Source organism: Schistocerca americana, chromosome 5 (genome assembly GCF_021461395.2).
Source record: "Schistocerca americana isolate TAMUIC-IGC-003095 chromosome 5, iqSchAmer2.1, whole genome shotgun sequence".
Classification (NCBI taxonomy): domain Eukaryota; kingdom Metazoa; phylum Arthropoda; class Insecta; order Orthoptera; family Acrididae; genus Schistocerca; species Schistocerca americana.
The window spans coordinates 317,238,325-317,258,232 of NC_060123.1; the positions used below are offsets into that span (position 1 = coordinate 317,238,325).

Consider the following 19,908-nt stretch of genomic DNA (forward strand, 5'->3'; position numbering starts at 1 on the left):
CACTGTCTGCATCAACACCATGAACAATCAGTTATTATTCACATCAGTGTGTAGCAAACCAACAAATGGGCATCGCTACTAACTGTGAAATTCACAAATCAACTATGTTTCCTCACGAAATGTGATGTGTCTCAACAGTTGCATGTCTTCACACACACACACACACACACACACACACACACACACACACACACACACACTTGCTAACTTCTGTAGTGCATAGCAGCCTAAATTCTAAATTTAATGTATTGCTCATGCTTTTAATGTGCTCTATCCAGATTAATTTATTATCAAGGTAAGAGAGAGCTGACACACATAAACAAGAACAGAAAACAGAAGTTATTTTAAGAAAAATGAGAAGGTCCATCAGTACAACACAGGAAACTGCTGGAAATAGAGAACAATCCAGCACTGGTAAAGTCATTATGAAAGAAAGTGTAACGTACATGGGACTGTATCTATTTTGACTGCCTTCCAAGCAATATCAGCCAAATAAAGAACATTAATGCCTTTAAGCACAGTCAAAGATTTATTGAAGAAAAATCAGTTTTATTCCTTACATGAACTTATTCAATATTGCAAGGAAGATAAAAAAAAAACTATGATGCAGGCAAAAACCTGAAAATACAAGTAACCATCATTCGATCTTGATAAACAATATACTTGTATGTAAATTTAAACATAAGGAAACTAGTCATGTACTGTCAAGAAGAAATGTATACACACTAAAATATTACAGATGTACTATGCTGCAAACTGTGCTAACAATGTACAAAATTGTAGAACACATTGTTATTGTCATTATATAACCAAATTGTCAAGGCCTATATGAGAACCACATTATGCATCCTTGGAAAAGAACATAACCTATTTGGGAAAAAAAATCACCATTGTTGTCGTAGCAATGATTGCCATGACTTATTGGCAAAGGCTAAGAGCCACTTCGTCTGCATTTGACTGTCAATTTTGCACCACAAATCCACAAGCTACAGTGAAAACTGTAGTGCTGCGACAGCAGACAAAGTGCCATGGTCTGTGAGCTGTGTAGTGTTTGTAGGCCTTGTATTAGGTTGTGTGTTGTGACATCATGAATGTTGCGATTGCCAGGTGCAATAATGGATGCTTCCAAGCCAAGAGCACAATGTATTACTGAAAGTGCAACAATGATGTCAAATGGATCTGGAGTTTAAAGGTATACAAATATGTTTCTTTTGGAGAGTAACCTCAAAACCATTCCAAAATGACCTTAACAAAATGTCAAAAACCTTACGCATTCCACTTCTTCCATTTTTTGGGGAGAATATACATCTTCAAGTGCAGACATTCCAAACAAAGATTCTTCTATGAATGAAAATAATTGTAACAATGATTTAACTTCAAGTGTAGTTTTGGGTAAGGAAACATGATCAGGCTGTAAAATGTAATGAAGATGAGAACTGCAGATCCGGGAGTAACCACATTGACAAAGATGAAAACATACTTTAAGAAATCCCAAAGTAGAATGTGTGTACTACTGAAGCACAAAATAACATTCCTGGACCAGATAGAAATTAATTATTAAATGGTAATTCAAATAGGGGGCAGAAATGTAAGTATGAAAACCAAGACAGAGAGACCAGGAAAAAATGTTGCATCCAAAACTAGGGCTATTTTACTCAAAGAAATGTCTTCTACTTGCGTCCCTGCAAATGTTTGGCAAAAGTAGGAGAGAACAATGCTACAAAAGAATGTAACCAATTTTACAGTGCTGAATCTCATGATGCTCAGCATGCATTGATTTGCTCAATCATTTCTGAGTTCAAAGAGAGAGAGAGAGAGAGAGAGAGAGAGAGAGAGAGAGAGAGAGAAAGCAAGGAAGTTTAGTATGTCATACAAACTGTATGGTATGGTTGTATGTAAAATTTCTTTTTACAGATTTTGAGGATATTAAATGTGCTGAAGAGGTTCGTGATTGTCATACAGAAGGTGGTGGAAAAAATTTATCTGATGATACTTGTGTACAAGTAACTGAACATATTTAAAAAGTCCTAAACCTGTAAGCTTGTCATATAAAAAACTGTTTTGCTCAAATTCAACCTACGTAGGAAAATGCTTGACAAAGACACATATAACATGTGTGACAGATTAGAAGTAGAAATAGAACATTGGGATGATAATGTGAAGCTGCAAATGTTAAAGAGAGAGAAGAGTTGTCATTTTGTAAAAAGCAGAAAAGGCACAAGATATGAGGAGGGAAGACATGCTTGTAGCCAAGAATAATCCTGATGCTGAAACCTTGTGTTTTGATTTACAAAAACATACCCTCAGCCTAAGATTCCTAACAACATTGTATATCATAATAGGCAGTAGTATGTGTATAATTTAGGTATTCACAGTGACAAGGATGGCAAAGGCCACTGCTATGTCTCGGTTGAGGGTGAAGCTGGCTGCGGAGATCAGGAGGTTAGCAGCAGCCTCAAAAAACATCTATAAAAATATGTTACTGCAAAGGAACTTATTCTTTAGTCAGACTCATGTGGAAGCCAAAATCATAACATAAAAATAGTGCTGTTACTTAAAACAGAGTTGGAAAATCACCCCACATTAGAAAAGTTTACTTTGTGATTTATTCTTCTAGGGCACAGCTTTTTGCCCAATGGCAGTGATTTTGGAGGCAGTGTATGCACTGAAGCTACAACAATGGTTGTACATGAAGAAAACAGAAAACTACAGAAATTGGAGTGAGAAAAGACAAACCTCCAAGCATTTTTATGAAAAAGAGACTCTGACCAGGAGACTGCTGTTAAAACAAGCACTCAGAAAAGGGGAAGAAAAAAAAAGATCTTCTTCCCCCCATTGCAATTCACTGAACAATTAATTCCACTGTGTCCATGGAAAAAAAACTGATTTCTAAAGAAAAATTTGAAGACTTGAAGTCCTGCCACTGATAACAAAAGAAACATGGACCACCCCAAACAAGTTGATGAGTAAGAGTCGTGGCTTTTACGATAAACTGGCCTCTCTCCATCTGCAAACCTATTTTTTTTTTTTCCCCCCATGTAGTGGATTGCTTTTGGTGATGAGCTTATAGCAAACACAGTGGGCATACATTCCACATAGTTTTTCCTGATTGATTTAGGGAGCTGTAAGTGAGAGGGGAGCTGCAGTGGGCACCAACAAATAAAGCTGGGGTGTGAAAGAAATTTATGTGTGAACTACACCCAACATATGAGAGGTTTGCTCATCAGGTGTATACCATTTGGCTGTCAACTTTTGTTTATTTCAAGTGAAAACTACGGGCAATCAGAAGAACATTTTTATTACTATGCTGACACACACCATTTAATACCATGAAATGGGATTACAAAACGACTGTAGATGTAACTCAGTTATCATTAAACAACAGAATCACCAGGTTGGAATATCAACAGAATAAAGAAAAGATTGCTATTTGTGCTGAAGATGGTACTTTTTGTTGCAGACAGGGACAACCAAATGACACTTACACATCAGCTTTTAGCCACAGCCTTCATCAGAAATGAAAACACATACACATTCACCCACACAAGCAGGCATACATAAAAAACACGACTGCCATTTCCAGCAACTTAGACCAGCATTCCAGTTCGAGCTACCAGACATGGTGGACGTGTGTGTGTGAGGTGTTCTTACTTTTGTGAATGAATATTTGTATGTTTCCTTTTCTGAAAGTCACTTGTCTTTCAAATCTTGCATAATACGCAAGTGCTCATGGACAGAAACAGTGGAAGTATTGAAAAAGAAGGGAATTCTAAAAAGACTGGAACTGTCCTGAGCTAATAAGATTTTAAATTACAACTATCCCCTCCTCCCCCACAAGCATATAAAAGAGTAACTACTATTGGATACAAACAAGTTTCTGCACTAACTCAAGCAAGCAGTTCTCAAAAAAAGTTTGAGACCAATAACAGTGCAGTGAATGAAGTATTCTTTGGGAGAAAAAAAGGTCTGGTGAAGTGACAACAAAATAAGTCAGGCTATGAATAGAGGAAACAAGCTAAATGTCCTGCCAGGAAAAAGTACAGTTGCTCGAATTTCTATGATGTCAGCTAAAGCCTATGAACAATCTAGAACTAATGCACACATGGAGGAAAGTGCAATCTTCTACCAAAGTCTCATAGTCCTTCCTTTTTATATATATATATATATATATATATATCCACACGAAGGTGACAGACAAAGAACCAACCAACAGTATAGTGTCCATTTGGATTGTCGGCACCCAAATAATGGCATCATCATATTAAAACAGACTCATTACTTCAAAACATGATATTTTATAATGATTAACTTTGAAGGTTGGCAATTTCCCTGGAAGGAGAGTGAAACTAAAGATGGGGGATACATAGTGAGCATTATACAAAATGATCAAAAGTTTTTGGAAACAGCCGGTGCACTAACAAGAAAAAATTTTATACTTCAAGCACAACATTTGGCGTTTTATATACTCAAGACGTCAAGATTGGTGGGTAAATGAGGGCTCTTTGAGGTCAAGCATTTAATTAATGATGGCCTAAAGTTTTCATTTTACCACTGCCAAAGCAAAACCAGAAGTCTTTGGCAAGGAATAAAATTTCGTGTACGGCTCGTAAAATGACGCACCCTAGTGTACACCTACAATTTAAACAAACACTTGTTACTGGTATTTAAAACTATGACAGACATCTTTCCCTACTACTTCAAGATAAAATTACTACTTTCACAATGGTGTCCCATCTGCATGATAACATTAAGACAATTTCAACATGTTTTTCTTTTTTTTTCCTGTGGTTATTGTAGACTAAGATTTGCGCTATACCTATCATGTCCAGAAAATATGTCTCGGTGCATCCCTGATGTTCATTTTGCGAAGTAACAAATAGGCCTGTGTTAAAAGCTGTCCAAAGTAACACCACCTTCCAGTAGCATTTATTGTACAAAAACGTTTATTTTCATTCTGCCTTGTTCGAGATAGCAGCTGCATTTTAGTAGAAGGTATTTTTGTAATACAGTAGTGAATTAATAATGAACTGCCGCACAGCGTCAGTTCTGTCTTTCCTTGAAGCATAAAATATTTACATCCTCAGTCAGTCCTTCACCTAGGGACTGATGACCTTAGCAGTTGTCCCATAAGATTTCACACACATTTGAACATTACACTCCTTCATCAACCTCTGATAGCTTATTTCTTTCCCCTATTGCGTTCAATCATTCTTTATCCTCTGACCAACTAGGACAATCGGTAAGCCCTTAAACATCCCTCGTAAACAGAATTGACGCTTACTGACGTCCATTCACTCTACAACGTTCCCACCTGATGATAAATGATATACCCATTGCAGTAAATTGGCGTGTCAGAGACCAAAAAGGTATAAACACTGCATCGATTGAGTCTGATACAGAACTTTTATTCAGATTTATATCATATTGATTCATGATTTAACACTTTTTCAATTGGTGTAATGTTCCATTCCCAATTAAATTTTGTTTGTCACTACGTGCAACAACAGCGTGAACTGTTGGGCGGTATTTGCCAAAAGTGGATGAAATGACATTGACTATGAATTTTGGCCGCTACAGAGTGTGGTAATCAGGTTACTAAGTGGGCCTACTGCTAGCCTAAGGAAATTAAAATTTACGTCACACTGTCATGCACGCAATGACGGAACTTCAAACAAGTGTAATTTGTCAATGGCCGGTTGATAAACTAATTGAAATCCATATAATTCTGAGTCACGAGGAACAGAAGAAAAAAGATATATTTTCTGAAGTCAGTTTCAAATCACGATTTAACAAGCAAAACCAACATTTCTCTGCCCTTGATTCCATCCAGATGCAGGTATTAATACCGGTGTATTTATTTATTTATTTTTAGACAGATCACGCCTCTCATTACTTCCAAGTTATTACCAAAATTTAATAACGCGTCCAACGGGACTTAAATGTGGATACCTTTTTAAAATAATTCTGTCATTTGCACTTTGTAATTTTACACATGTTGTTAAACTCCTACGAACAGTTCAGAAATATAATTCGTTTTCTTGTATTGCATTTATATACAATTAATCTGTTCTCTTCACGTGTCAGACTTCTGTGGGAACTATTTAACATAATTCACGACCCATAGTTGCACCACTGTTCGTAGTATACATAAAATTGTAGTCTTAGTAGATGTCTCCTACCCCCAAAATGGTTATACGTCAGTTCTCAGCTAGGTGAAAGCTAGACCACACCAGCATTTTGATGGAGTACAGCTTTAAATAACGCAACCACTCAACCAGCGTAATTTATCAGAATGAACGTAACGCAACTGTCTGTTTGTGATATCTTCATAACATTCGAGCATCTTTATACTTGACTATAGATCTTCGATCATAAATCTATGGTCGAAGCTATAGATACACACACCAAATATTCTTAGTTGTTCAAAGATATTATCGGTCACTGCTGGCACTTGAAGATGAGACTTAAGCCCGGTCCACACGCAACGATCTGTCTGCGCAGACATCGGCGCAGATGTCTGTACATGCAAAAGATCGCTGCAAATATGGTGTGTTCACACGACACAAACCCCAATCTACTACTCGCCCGCCATCTGTCGGTGTAGAAAAGAAATATCAGTGGCAAGCGACTACGCTCCCCGAAAACGTCAAAATTTAATTCAGTTATTTTGAAAAATAGAAATGGAGGAAGTTCTGTTGTGGTCTGTGTTCACAACTTGTGTTGCAAAAAACATTCAGACCAACCGCAGGAAACAGAGAAAGCGGTCAAAATGGTGCAGACAGTGGCTGCTAAAGCGAAAGCAGTTTTGTCACGTAAATTTACTGCGAGAGTTGCAGGGCGAACCTGTTTTGTTTTACATAACCTCGTGTTCCATTTCCTCGCACATTGGCACTCCAATTTCATCTTCAATTGTACTCCTGCTTGGTCTTGGCGTTTCTTGATCACTAAGAAAGCCAAGTAGATCAAAATACCATAACGTTGGCTGGTATACTTGATCTACTCCTACACCAGATCTTCTAGATTTCTGAACTTTGGATAACTCTTTTCGGTAAACAGTTCGCTGACAGACTAATTTACTTGACTTGCCTTCATGAACTCATCTTTCAGGAAAGCGTAAATAGCTTCACATGTTTTGGGTATTATTTCACTCAATGCTTGTTTCGATATTGCAGATGAAAATTCCAAATCATTGTAGCTCCTTCCTGTTGCTAGGAATCTTAATGTTACTGCCAGGCGTTCATGAGGAGAAATTTCCCTTCTCATACAAGTATTTTTCTCATAATATGAGGGGTTACATGCTTTAAGAGATAATTATAAGTTTCGACATCCATCCGCAAATAATTTCGCCAGTTCGCAACGAAATTATTTTTTTATTACCGTTTCTCTGTTTGCCGAGGCGCCAACTGCCCGCAATTTTTCAATTAGAGCATTATATGCTGCTGTCTTTTTGTCTCGGTCACTATATTCTTTACTTTTAATCTTCCACAAACATGGGTGGTTTCTGTATATTTCAATGAATTCACTTACAAACTCTCGAGAACACTGACGAGTATCAGCCATTTTAATGCCCTGTGCACACAAATACAAACACTAGACTGAGCAAACAGCTGTTTCGCGCCAGATTTGCGACGATCTCCTGTCCACACGCTCCAACTTGTCTGCGCAGATGTGGTTTGAACCGACAGATTTGAGAGGTTTCGCTCAAACCTCCAACTCCAACTTCCAGGTTTGCACACACCTCAGGTTGGTGCAAATCTTCTGTTCACACGCAACGATCTGTCTGCGCAGATGTGATGTGCGCAGACATTTGCGCAGACAGATCGTTGCGTGTGGACGGGCCTTTAGAAAATGTCTCACAGTAATTTTTGTCATGTTGATACCAGCTGCCAGATTAATACTAATAATTTATGAAAAAAATTTTCACAGCAAAGTTTATCACGATAGACAACACTAATATCAGTGGACGATAAGGAGACATTTATCTATGCAACAGCCAACTTTAATCTCATTTACTCACAATAAGCAAACGGGCGCAGCCGAATGTTTTGTCAACTTCTGTAATACTGATGTCTTTGAAGAGAGATTGATAACGTTGCAGATGAAATCTTAGGAATGATGCCTCAAAGTACTACAGAGTCTGACGGTAATCCTGATAACTTAAGCCTGCATTATACCTTCGTGTACAATTCTGCAGCAGCGCCCCAAGCGTACATGTTTGGAACTGCAAACTGGTTCACGTCACTAGCGTCTCGGGGCAGTAAAGTGACAAGCAGTTTCCGGCTGCTTGGCGGTGCATGCCAGTACTCCCTGTGACTTACCGATACCAGTGATTTCTATGAATGCTACGTGTCGGTAATTGATATTTATCCGATGTACGCGATATTTATCCGACGTACTCGTTGAAAAGAAAGTGCCTTACACACTGATCGGAAAAAAATCACAACACCAAAAAATTATTAATGTAGAAAAATGAAATTTTGGGTGTACAGTTATCTAGGTAACATATTTAAGTGATTAACATTGCAAGATCACAGGTTGAAGTAAGTGCGAGGTAAGCCATTGGAACTGCGAGTTGCTGGTTCATTAATAACTGGTGTAAATGCCAGAATGTTGAATGCATGCATGCCTGCATACACTGTGTTGCACAGTTGTTGTATCTCTGTTTGAGAGATGGAGTTGCATGCCTGTTACACGTGGTCAGTTAATACATGCACAGTCAATGCTGTATGTGTATGATGTTGAAATTGTCATCAGATGATGTGCCATATGTGCTCAATTGGAGACAGTTCTGGTGATCGAGCAGGCCAGGGCAAGAGGTCGACACTCTGTAGAGTATGTTGGGTTACAACAGCGGTATATGGGCGAGCGTTATCCTGTTGGAAAACTCCCCATGGATTGCTGTTCATGAATGGCAGCACAACACGCCGACTCACCAGACTGACATACAGATCTGCAGTCAGGATGCGTAGGATAACCACGTGAGTGTTCCTGCTCTCATACGAAATCGCATCCCACCTATAACTCCAGGTGTAGGTCCAGTGTTTCTAGCACACAGTCAGGTTGGTTGCAATCCTTCGACTGGTCTACTTCTAGCCAACACACAGCCTTCAAGGGCACCAAGGCAGAACGAGTTTTCACCAGAAAATACAACAGACCTCTGCCCTGCCTTCTAATGACCTCTCTGTGACGCCACTTAAGTCGCAAATGGCAGTGGTTTGGGGTCAGTGGGATGCACACTGCAGGGTGACTGGGTTGGAGCTGTCCTTGAAGTAACTGATTTGTAACAGTTCGTTGTGTCACTGTGGTGCTGACTGCTGCTCAGATTGTTGTTGCAGATGCAGTACGATGCACCGGAGCCATAGCTGCGCACTATGGTCTTCCTCTCAGTGGTGCCATGTGGCCGTCCAGAGCCTGGTCTTCTTGCAACCGTTTGCTCTGTGACCACTGCTGCCAGCTATCATGTGCAGTGGCTACATTGTTTCCAAGGCTTTCTGCATTATTGCAGAAGGTGTTGATAATGGCATCCTTGTCGCCCTGTAAGCATGCTTGACTAACATCAATTCAACACACCCAATCAAAAAGGTAACAATGCTCACAGCCATTACACTGTGTATTTAAAGCAAATCTGACTTCTATCCTGTAGCGGCACTCTTGTGAGACTGGAGTAAAATCTGAATACACATCATTCTTCAGATGTAGAAACATGCCTACTAACTTTATTTTATGTCGCACAACTCTTTCTTGATGCTGCGATGTTTTTCTATCAGTGTACATACAATGTAAATACTGTATGTATAGCTGATGGCCCTGGTGAAGCCATAATCAAAAAGTGACAGAGGTTAGCTAGCTACCAAAATAATACCAAAAGAATTCAGTTATTGCACGTTTATTTCACAAGAATCTAAAGACAGCAAACATCTACATTCAAAACTATCAAAATTCACATGAAGCATTAAACTGTCGCCGTTACTTATAATACACACCTGACTGGCCCGCAAGGCACTGGATAATGTTGTATAAAAAGTGATGTTACCCTAAGAGATCACGACTGAATCAACTTTAAATGACATGGCATAAGTACCTGCTTCACACATGGTACAACGAGAGGTGCTATTCAGACATACGCAGGAACTACGAGTGTGGTTTGAAAAATTTGTGGTACGATCTTATGGGACCAAACTGCTGAAGTCATCGGTCCCTAAGCTTACACACTACTTAATATGACTTAAACTAACTTACGCTAAGGGCAACATGCTCTCATGGCCCAGGGAGGATTTGAACCTCTGATGGGGGGAGCTGCGCGGACTGTGACAAGACGCCTTAAACCATGTGGCTACCCAGCACAGTGAGGGTGGTTTGAAAAATTCTTGAAATGGAATAGAAAAAAAGTATTTACATCACTGAAACATTTTTTATTTTTCAATGTAGTTTCCTTGTAGATTAATGCACTTGGTCCAACGATGTTACATTGCCTTGATCCCACCTCTAAAAAGAGTTTCCTCCAGGTCTGCAAAATAGTTGTCACCTCTGTTGAAGTGAATCTTCGTCCACCAAGAAATATTTTCAGTTTTGGGAAGAGATGGAAGTCTGACGGAGCCATATCAGGTGAATAAGACGTGTGTGGCAACAATTCATACATTAGTTCGTGTTATTTTGCCATGGCGACAGCTCATGTGTGCGGGTGAGCATTGTCTTGATGGAAGAGGACTTTCTTCCTTGCTAAACCTGAACTTTACCTGACCTTTTTTCGCGTATCTTTTGTTGCAATCTGTCCAAGAGGTTAGCATGGTATTCTCCAGTAATTGTTTACCCAGTGGGGAGATAATCTACAAACAGAATCCTCTTTGCATCCCACAACACTGATGCCATGACCCTTCCAGCTGAAGGAATTGTTTTTGCTTTCTTTGTTGGCGGAGAATCAGCATGTTTCCACTGCTTTGACTGTTATTTTGTCTCTGGGGTATAGTAGTGCACCCAAGTTTCATCTGTTTTCATAAACGGGCGCAAAAAATCTTGTTTGGTTCTCCTAAAATGGGCCAAACATTGTTCAGATATGTCCATCTTGCAGATAATTTTTTCATTTCTAATTCTTCATTTAAAATGTGATACACCCTTTCAGAGGACATCTGGCAAACATGAGCAATTTCACGCACTTTCAATCGGCGATCCTCCATGACCATTTTGTGCACTTTTGCAATGATTTCTGGAGTAGTGACACGTCTTGGCCAACCACTGCGTGGATCATCATCTAAGCTCTCCCAACCAAATTTAAATTCATTTGTCCACTTGGCAACAGTTGAATATGAAGGAACAGAGTCCCCCAGTGTATTCTGGAAATTGGCATGAATGTCCATTGCTTTCATACCTTTCTTTACGAAGTACTTAATCACCGCTCTAATCTCGATTTTTTCCATCTTGCAAATCACAACGTGGGAACAATAACAGAGTCACGTCACCGCCACAGCTCTCTTCCAAGAGCACTGACGTGGCAGTTTTTCATGTTGTGGCATTCTTAACTATGTCTTCTTCACAATGTGTTGAAAAAGTTCCGTGTTACTGCAACAGATGCCAGGCTATGACGAAGTGTAGTTCTATGCTGTGCCATATGGTGGTATTTTCAGAAGATACATAGTCACAAGCCACGGCAAAATGTCAGGTGGGTCAGGAACGTCTGAAGCGTCTTCGGGTCTTCAATGCATATTTGACACAGACAGTAGTGGAAGTGAAGAGCCCTACACTCTGGATCCTGACAGTGATGAATCTTGGCATCCATCGACCAGCAGTTCCAGCGCAGCTTTCGGTAAGTATATAAAACGGTTTATTCTGGTGATTAATTTCCTGTGGCTTGTGACTCTGTTTCTCTCAACATTGCCAACGCATTTGAAAGCCATCCTGTGTGTTAATGATGAAACTTGATGGGCACATTTATATTACTGCTTAATAGTGCAATAATGTAGTTTCAAAGGCAAAAGGTGTGTAAAAAATATTTTCTCATTAATGTGATTTTAGTGAAATTTAATGTTTTGTGTGGCTTATGACTATATCTCACGCAAATTCTTGGACTATTTTGCTCTTCATATTACAGCTTGAAATAAGTAGAATAAATGAAGAATCACCCAAAAAACCAAAGCCTTCACAGAAAAGAAAGCGAAATATTGATCAGTGGAAGAAAAATAAAGCAAAACGTCGACGAAATGCTGGTCAGCAGTATAAGTCTTTAAAAACCCACAAGACTGTTCAGGCTGCTACTATAGGAAGTCCCTGTACTTGTTTAAATAAATGCTTCACAAAACTGCTTGGAGAGGAAGAAAACAAATGGTTCGAATGGCTCTGAGCACTATGGGACTTAACTTCTGAGGTCATCAGTCCCCTAGAACTTAGAACTACTTAAACCTAACTAACCTAAGGACATCACACACATCCATGCCCGAGGCAGGATTCGAACCTGCGACCGGAGCGGTCGCACGGTTCCAGACTGTAGCGCCTAGAACCGCTCGGCCACTCCGGCCGGCTAGGAAGAAAACATTTTTCATTCATTTTGGAACATAGGAAACATGGTAGGTATACAGATATTTCTATTAGGAAGAGGATATAAGCTCATCTTTTTTTTTTCTTTCAGTAAAACATGGAAACTACCCACATAAATTTCAAGACGAAGCTGTACAAAGTGTTAGAGAATTTCTCAACGCCATACCGAAATATAACAGTCATTACAGTAGGCAACAGAACCCCAACAAAATGTATTTGGATTGTGATCTCACAATTGCTTCCTTATTTCGAGATAAATACTCGGAATACTGCAAGGAAAAGCAGGTTCCTGCAATATCTGAAAGTAAATTCAGAGAAATTTTCGAATCTGAATTTAACACAGGCTTCAAACTACCAAAAAGTGACACCTGTTCAAAATGTGATGGATTTCTAATTGCAATAAATAATCCAGAATTATATGCAGAAGAAGTCACAGAAAAGAAACAATAATATGAACTGCATCTCAATAAGGCTGACAGAGGACAAAATATGATTGCCTCTTTAACTGCTCTGGATAAAGAAAATTCGAAAGAGCATCATTTGATAGCAATGGACATGCAGCAAACGTTCCCCACACCTAAACTAACAGCTGGTCCAGCATTTTACAAGAAGAAAATGTGGACATACAACTATGGTATCCATGACGGTGGATCAAATACGGGTTATATGCTTCTGTGGAGTGAGAAAGATGGCGGACGGGGTTCAGATGAGGTTTGGAGCTACTTATTGAAGTACTTGAGATAACTAATCCTCAGACAAAACATCTCCACATAATCACAGATATCTGCAAGGGTCAGGCAAAGAATTGGACTATTATTGCTTTGGAAAGGTCCCTTGTTGCTACCAAAAGATTTGATTCTGTCCAGCGTTACTTCCCTGTGGTAGGTCACACCATGCTACCTTGCGATCGTGATTTTGGTCGCATTGAACGGTATGCAAGAAACAGACGTCCAATAGTGTAAACTCCAGATGAATGGGCAGAAGTAACAAAATCTGTGAGTCCAAAACTTTTCATTGTAACTAAAATGGAAAGAGAAGACTTCAGAAGTTTGGAAAGCCTGGAGACATTGACCCCAAAACGTACAGAATCGACGTCTGGAGATCCCAACCATTTCTATGAAGCTACTCAGTTTAAGTTTGAGTCTGAAGATCCCTTCAAGCTAAGTGTAAAGCACTCTTATTCAGGCATAGGAGCTTTCATGTCAGTGGATATTCGTGTCAAAAAGAAAGGAAGGCTAGTTGAACCAAATCCATATCAGCTGCCAATAAAGTACAGAAAGCCACTACCAATTAACCAGGAAAAAATTGATGATGTACTGTCTCTTATGATATACATACCTGCAGCAAATCAAGATTTCTTTCCATCATCTACTGGAAATAACGTGTACAATGATGAGGTAGAGGAGCTTCCTTGATGTAACTGTATCAATGAAAAAGTAATTTATACGTCTCAGATACCTGATATGTGTATATTAATGTGTAAAAATTATATATTCTGCTTGCTGTGTAAGAGTAGTTAAAATAAATCCTTACAAATTCATACTTTGTGTTTTAAACAATTTTTTTGGGAGATGTAGTCATAAGCCACCATTGACTATATCTTAATTAAAATCATTCTAAAATTAATATTTTATAGCATGCAGAGAGTTGACTATTTAACAACATGCTTCGCAAGTATTAAGCAAGTGTTTGCAGTAGAAATAAGGTTTCTATTTTGTATTAAACATTTTCAGACCTCTGTGGAACTTTAAACTCGCTGTATCTCAAAACAAGTTCGATGTGGCTTATGACTATATCTCTCCAACCCCTTCAATTGTGCCTGTCTACTTCTTCTGTGTCTTCATCCGCATCATCACCGCAGTATTTTTATATTTTAAATTCCTCAACTTATCGCCATTTTACAGTTTTTTTACAATGTCACTGTTTTCTGGCCTGTTTTTCTTGTTAGTTTCTATTCTCATTATGTTTTTTTAACTTTTCTGTAGGCTGTAGAGCAGCATATTACGCTGCTGCCAGCCCCCCTCCCCCACCCAAATCCAATAAAGGAAAAAAAAGAGGACATTTACTAGTCTTCACCACACCAAAGTCGGAAACCGATTGTTAAAAAAACTTTGCGTCTCCCTAATTCTGGCGTTCCTTTGAAAAGAGTCCGCCAAAAACCTGCGTCAGCCAATCAAGGCTCGAGGCTATTTATTGCCCTATCAGAGTAGAGGAAATTTTCCACTCGATTCTCCCCCTCTATTCTGAGGAATCTCAGAAAAAATGCAAGCAAAAACATTAGTAGCCAGTCAGAGCTCTAGGCTCGTTGTTAGACTGTGAGACAAGAGGAAACACTAAACCTTCCCTTCCCATTGTATTACTGAAATATCTTGACCATACTAACGTATCACGAAAAAAGGCGCGCGCTTACTTAGCACACAGTCATCCGCTGCTGCTGACGCTGCCGAGTCGTCCGTTGGCAATACCCTCGTAAATCAGAAAACTAGCTGCTCCAGCACATTCCAGCCAAAGCTTGCCACACTCCTGCCTTTCATGAAAGACCAGTGACGGACCCTATGCGCTATGGTGTCGCCTGTGTATGCGCCCTAAGACAAAAAATACGATGTACCACAAAGGAATTATCCGAATGGGACGGAATTGGTAGATGTGATCTTCATGTGCAGCCAAATAAATGATATCAATTTCAGAAAAAAATGGGTGATTTATTCAAGAGAAAGAGCTTCACAGATTGAGTAAGTCAGTGGCATGTTGGCCTACCCATAGCGCTTATGGAAGCAGTTATTCAGCTTGGAATTGATTTACTGAGTTTTTGGATATACCTCTGAGACATATCCTACCAAATTCTACCCAACTGGCGTGCAAGATCGTCAAAATCACGAGTTGATTGGAGGGTTCCTGCTCCTAATGCTGCAACTTTCTTAATTGGGAAGAGATCCAGTGATCTTGCTGCCTGAGGGAGGGTCTGGCAAGCACAAAGACAAGCAGTAGAAATTCTCGCCGTGTGCGGGCGGACGTTATCTAGCTGTAATGTAAACCCGGAATGGCTTGTCATGAAGGGCAACAGAATAGGAGACAGAATACCGTTGACGGACCGCTATGCTGTAATGGTGCCGCAGATGACAACCAGAGGGGTCCTGCTATGAAATAAAATGGCGCTCCAAATATGGCTCTTGTTTGTCAGCTTGTATGGCGGGTGACAATCAGGTTGATATCCAACTGCTGTCTGGGGCGTCTCCAGATACGTATTCGCTGGTCTTTGGAGCTCAGTTCGAAGCAGGACTCATCACTGAAGACAATTCTACTCCAGTTAACGAGGTTCTGGGCCGAATGTTCCTTTCACAACTGTAAATGGGCTTGTTGGTATACAGAAGTCAATGGTAGTTGTTGCAAGGAGCGCTGGGAGTTCAGACCCCCTTTCTGTGAGCCGCCTATTAGTGGTCCTTGTGGTCAATGAAGCACCAATTGCACATCGCGTCGATGATAACGATGAATCCAGGGCTCCGAGTGCCTCTCTGAGGACTGCTCGATCTTCATGTTCTGTCGTCGCTCTAGGTCGACTGCTTCCTTCCTGAAGCTGTGTTGAGCCATGGTGCACCCATTCCTGTCAACATCGTCGAATAGTGTCATTGCTCGTATCCAAATGTCGAGCGGTTTGTCGATTACGCCAACAAGCTTATTTGAGCCCAGCTACACGACCACTCTCAAATGCTGATATCTGCATATATGGGTCACACGCCTGTTTGCCAGGCATAGTTACTGTCCAGCTGAGTGCACGGAATGAAATTCACTAAGACTTAATGCACTGGTAACGACATGTCCCCTATTCACTATCGTTGCCAGCTGTGCGGTGAATTTGCATTGCAGCATCACACATTCATCCATCGGCAGCCGAAGTTTACAGTATCGCATTTTCCGTCGCTACATGTATGAATATCAATTTGTGACCATTTTGCATAACTCCTTCATGGTGCTCGTTTTCTTTGTCTTAGAGTGTATTATGTGGAAGGAGTCTCCATTTTCTCACAAACAGTCGGCCTGCTTAGCTGAGTGGTTAACGTGCTTGCCCACCATGCAGCGGGCCCGGGTTCGATTCCCGGCCCAGTTGGAGATTTTCTCCGTTTGTGGAGTGCGTGTTGTGTTGTTCTCATCATCACTGACCTGCAAGTCGCCCAAAGTGACGTAACCTGAAATAAGACTTGCTCCCGGGGGCCACACTTCCCCGGGTGGGGCCACCCGCCCAACAATGCCACCCGATCATTTCTTTTTTTGTCTGGGAACCAAACGGGCATGCGACTCAAGTAAGAACCCTATCAGGTGAACGCTACACCAGATAGTAAATACTGTTATTTAAATAAAATTTGACTTACTTATTTCTTCCTGTGTTAAGAGAGACATTTAATTATAGGAAAATAGTAGTAAAAGGAGTTAAATACGTGCCAGAATTAAAACCAGAAAGCTTCCTGCGTGCAGCAGTAGTCATCTTTATAATTAATGTCACAAATAGGACAGTAGATAGAGCGCTCGAAAATTCCTGTCAAAGTTCTAGGACTTGTAGAGGGGAGTGAGTACATAAAATTTTGAATAGGGACCAATGTCCGGAAATGTACCGTTTCCGTTGTACGACGGTTTCAGTTCAGATGTTTAATTCATCCACTTCTGCTTCAGCAGTTCAATTAGGCATGACGCAGTACTATTATTAGGTAACAATTCGAAGATAACATAACGAATCATTCATTTATCACTTAAGCACATTTGTTTGCATTAACACACATACTTGTTTACATTATTCCAAAACAAAAAGGAACCCAGCATACTGTACGTACAGAACAGTGCTGATGCATTATAACAGCAGCTCGACGTGGCGATCACCAACATTGTTACTGACATTGTACCTATGAAGCTTGTTTTGTTACACATTCGCCATCCCACCTGGTGTCTCTTAATTTCCAGAGCAACGGCCAGAACTCCTGTTAGCAGATCTTCCTCTCTCTCTCTACAGGAATCTCGCAAATTAAACTTTGCGTACGACCCCAAAAAATTGTCCACAATAGTTATTGTCTACTCTATTGACCACGAGGACAAGCAACTTTGAGGTCTTTCTCTATCCCTCAGCAGACTTGGACGTGGTACGCATCTGAACTGAAACCGTCATAGAACGGAAATTGTACGTTTCCAGACCTGGGTTTCCTATTCCAAATATTATGTACTTACTCCCCTCTTCAGGTCCTAGAAGTTTGTAACGGGAATTTTCGAACAGCCTGTATGTGTTCGCTTTTGCTAACACCAACTGTTCGCAATAAGCTTTCTGGTTTTAACACTAATGCTTGCGCGCTATGTGCTCGCTTTCAGATCGGATATATCGCCGTTCATTAACAGGGTAACTGTACAACACATCGACACCTGCTGGGCTTGAAAGTGGCTTGTAAGGCTCAAATTGGCCAGTCGTGCAGGGTATAATAAAGTGAACACTTGTGAAAAACAGCCGAGTTGGAAAACTTCGAAATGTCCTTTAACGAATATGCAGCCATGGTGCCCAACATCAAAAAGATGCGAGCTGAGTTGATGACCCTTTTCTCACAGCTCCGGCTGTGTTGCTTCCATCACACAGGTTGAGGCTGCTGCCAAGGGGCATCACTGTGGGGGGTCAGACGCGGGGATGTGAGGCACGTCAAACCCATCCCACGTCTCCCCCAATTGGTCCACTGCTGTGGCCACCCTGGGTACTGCCTGCACTGAGGTTAACCCCTCACCCATAGTAAAGTTGGAGACCACTCCAAAGTCTACATCTACATCTACATTTATACTCCGCAAGCCACCCAATGGTGTGTGGCGGAGGCCACTTTATGTGCCACAGTCATTATCTCCCTTTTCTGTTCCAGTCGCGTATGGTTCGCGGGAAGAACGACTGTCTGAAAGCCTCCGTACGCGCTCGAATCTCTCTAATTTTACATTCGTGATCTCCTCGGGAGGTATAAGTAGGGGGAAGAAATATATTCGATACCTCATCCAGAAACGCACCCTCTCGAAACCTGGCGAGCAAGCTACACCGCGATGCAGAGCGCCTCTCTTGCAGAATCTGCCACTTGAGTTTGCTAAACATCTCCGTAACGCTATCACGGTTATCAAATAACCCTGTGGCGAAACGCGCCGCTCTTCTTTGGATCTTCTCTATCTCCTCCGTCAACCCGATCAGGTACGGATCCCACACTGATGAGCAATACTCAAGTATAGGTCGAACGAGTGTTTTGTAAGCCACCTCCTTTGTTGATGGACTACATTTTCTAAGGACTCTCCCAATGAATCTCAACCTGGCACTCGCCTTACCAACAATTAATTTTATATGATCATTCCACTTCAAATCGTTCCGCACGCATACTCCCAGAAATTTTACAGAAGTAACTGCTACGAGTGTTTGTTCCGCTATCATATAATCATACAATAAAGGATGCTTCTTTCTATGTATTCGCAATACGTTACATTTGTCTATGTTAAGGGTCAGTTACCACTCCCTGCACCAAGTGCCTATCCGCTGTAGATCTTCCTGCATTTCGCTACAATTTTCTAATGCTGCAACTTCTCTGTATACTACAGCATCATCCACGAAAAGCCGCATGGAACTTCCGACACTATCTACTAGGTCATTTATATATATTGTGAAAAGCAATGGTCCCATAACACTCCCCTGTGGCACGCCAGAGGTTACTTTAACGTCTGTAGACGTCTCCCCATTGATAGCAACATGCTGTGTTCTGTTTGCTAAAAACTCTTCAATCCAGCCACACAGCTGGTCTGATATTCCGTAGGCTCTTACTTTGTCTATCAGGCGACAGTGCGGAACTGTATCGAACACCTTCCGGAAGTCAAGGAAAATAGCATCTACCTGCGAGCCTGTATCTAATATTTCCTGGGTCTCATGAACAAATAAAGCGAGTTGGGTCTCACACGATCGCTGTTTCCGGAATCCATGTTGATTCCTACAGAGTAGATTCTGGGTTTCCAAAAACGACATGATACGCGAACAAAAAACATGTTCTAAAATTCTACAACAGATCGACGTCAGAGATATAGGTCTATACTTTTGCGCATCTGCTCAATGACCCTTCTTGAGGACTGGGACTACCTGTGCTCTTTTCCAATCATTTGGAACCTTCCATTCCTCTAGAGACTTGCGGTACATCGCTGTTAGAAGGGGGGCAAGTTCTTTCGCGTACTATGTGTAGAATCGAATTGGTATCCCATCAGGTCCAGTGGACTTTCCTCTGTTGAGTGATTCCAGTTTCTTTTCTATTCCTTGGACACTTATTTCGATGTCAGCCATTTTTTCGTTTGTGCGAGGACTTAGAGAAGGAACTGCAGTGCGGTCTTCCTCTGTGAAACAGC

The 19,908-nt window shown here is 40.8% G+C and overlaps 1 protein-coding gene across 3 annotated transcripts in view; it reads right to left on the bottom strand.

The window, feature by feature from the left end:
* The window catches only part of LOC124616681, a 63,047-nt gene extending 54,842 nt beyond the window's left edge, over positions 1-8,205 (bottom strand). The window contains exon 1 of one of the 3 annotated variants that reach the window (XM_047145011.1): positions 8,018-8,205. The gene's annotated coding sequence lies outside the window, so the exon portion shown is untranslated. Of the gene's footprint in view, positions 1-5,949; positions 6,053-6,179; positions 6,351-8,017 lie in introns of those variants that run through there. The other 2 variants (XM_047145012.1, XM_047145013.1) reach the window with 2 other exon arrangements.
* Between the last annotated feature and the right edge of the window lie 11,703 nt (positions 8,206-19,908).